We start from the raw sequence: 2,406 nt of genomic DNA, 5'->3' as shown, positions 1-2,406 counted from the left end.
ACACACACACACACACACACACACACACACACACACACACACACACACACACACACACACACACACACACACACACACACACACACACACAGGCCCCTTAGGCCTGTATATCACGATGGCAAGGCCTTAGGCCTATATCACGATGTCCTGGCCATTATCTCAATCTTGTGTTCAATTAAATTTGATGTAATTTCTTTCATGTTTTTGTTCTTTCCACAGGTGGGTGTCATCTCCTCCTCTCAGAATCATCTCCTCCTCTCTAGAATCATCTCCTCCTCTCTAGAATCATCTCCTCCTCTCTAGAATCATCTCCTCCTCTCTAGAATCATCTCCTCCTCTCAGAATCATCTCCCTCCTCTCTAGAATCATCTCCTCCTCTCTAGAATCATCTCCTCCTCTCTCAGAATCATCTCCTCCTCTCTAGAATCATCTCCTCCTCTCCTAGAATCATCTCCTCCTCTCCAGAATCATCTCCTCCTCTCTAGAATCATCTCCTCCTCTCTAGAATCATCTCCTCCTCTCTAGAATCATCTCCTCCTCTCTAGAATCATCTCCTCCTCTCCAGAATCATCTCCTCCTCTCCAGAATCATCTCCTCCTCTCCAGAATCATCTCCTCCTCTCTAGAATCATCTCCTCCTCTCCAGAATCATCTCCTCCTCTCCAGAATCATCTCCTCCTCTCCAGAATCATCTCCTCCTCTCCAGAATCATCTCCTCCTCTCTAGAATCATCTCCTCCTCTCCAGAATCATCTCCTCATCTCCAGAATCATCTCCTCCTCTCCAGAGTACCTGGTCTACTAACGTGATCCATCACAACCCAACCACCACCCAGCAGGTCCATTCAGAGTGCCACCACACTGCTGAGGAGACAGTACCACCAACTGTCTGAATTAAAGATGAAACACCCTGTTCTGATCTGATTCTGGACGTTACTCTGAAACACCCTGTTCTGATCTGATCTGGACGTTACTCTGAAAAACTCTGATCTGATTTATTCTGGACGTTACTCTGAAACACCCTGATCTGATCTGCTGTTGGACGTTGCTCTGACACTGTCTGTGGTCTCCATGATGAATGATGGCTCAGCTCTCCCGTCCAACCACACAGACTGCCAGGTGGTGAAGGTCCCCCACCTGGTGTTCTTTGTGTTGGGTATGGTGTCTCTCGGTGAGAACCTATTGTTGGTGTTGGCCGTGGTGCGCAACAAGAACCTCCACTCCCCGATGTACATGTTTATCTGTAGCCTGGCCACGTTCAACACCGTCTCTCCCTCTGCAAGACCTGGGAGACCCTGATGATGGTGTTCAGGGCGACGTCGGCCAACTGGACTCCGAGGGGACTCCGTCCGGAGGGTCGACGACGTCATAGACGCGCTGCTCTGCATGTCCTTTATTGGTTGTATCTGGCTTCTGGCCATCGCTGTGGACCGCTACGTCACCATCTTCCACGCGCTGCGCTACCACAACATCATGACCATGAGGCGAGCGTCGCCGCCCTGGAACGGGGGATCTGGGCGCTTTGCGGCGTCGCCGGGCGGTCATGGTGGCGTTCTGCGACGCCCGCGGTCATCAAGATCTTTTCATCGTGCTCTTCCTCGTCTCGCTGCTCCTCATCCTCTTCGTCCATGTTCCTGTTGGCTCGGTCCCACGCCAGGAAGATTGCAGCGCTGCCCGGGAGTGCCATGCCTCACCGCAGCCTCCGGGGGCTCTCACGCTCACCATGCTATTCGGTGTGTTCGTGGTGTGCTGGGCACCTTTCTTCCTCCATCTCCTCCTCCTCATGGTGTGCGTAGAGAACCCCTTACTGTAGTGCTACCGTTCTCTGTTCCAGCTGAATTTGGTTCTGCTGATGAGTCACGCCGCCGTAGACCCGGCCATCTACGCCTTCCAGCGCAGAGCTACGACACACCTTCAGGAAGATGCTGCTCTGCTCAGACTCACCGTTCTGCTACAAGGTCAAAGCTCTGTTCCAATGAAGGGGCTTTGGCTGGACCCTAATTCTCCTAGATAATGCACAACTTTCCACCAGAGTGTGGGCCTTGGTTAAAGGTAGGGGCACTATATGGGGTATAGGGCCTTGGTTAAAGGTAGGGCACTATATGGGGAATAGGGCCTTGGTTAAAGGTAGGGCACTATATGGGGTATGGGCCTTGGTTAAAGGTAGGGCACTATATGGGGAATAGGGCCTTGGTTAAAGGTAGGGCACTATATGGGGAATAGGGCCTTGGTTAAAGGTAGGGCACTATAGGGGAATAGGGCCTTGGTTAAAGGTAGGGACTATATGGGGGAATAGGGCCTTGGTTAAAGGTAGGGCACTATATGGGGAATAGGGCCTTGGTTAAAGGTAGGGCACTATATGGGGAATAGGGCCTTGGTTAAAGGTAGGGCACTATGTGGGGAATAGGG

The 2,406-nt window shown here is 51.7% G+C and overlaps 1 pseudogene; it reads left to right on the top strand.

The window, feature by feature from the left end:
• The first annotated feature begins 966 nt into the window (after window positions 1-966).
• On the top strand, window positions 967-1,976 carry LOC123732859 (adrenocorticotropic hormone receptor-like; annotated as a pseudogene).
• The last annotated feature ends 430 nt before the right edge of the window (window positions 1,977-2,406 follow it).

Source organism: Salmo salar, unplaced genomic scaffold (assembly GCF_905237065.1).
Source record: "Salmo salar unplaced genomic scaffold, Ssal_v3.1, whole genome shotgun sequence".
In the NCBI taxonomy this organism is placed as follows: domain Eukaryota; kingdom Metazoa; phylum Chordata; class Actinopteri; order Salmoniformes; family Salmonidae; genus Salmo; species Salmo salar.
This window is presented reverse-complemented; position numbering and strand designations above follow the sequence as displayed.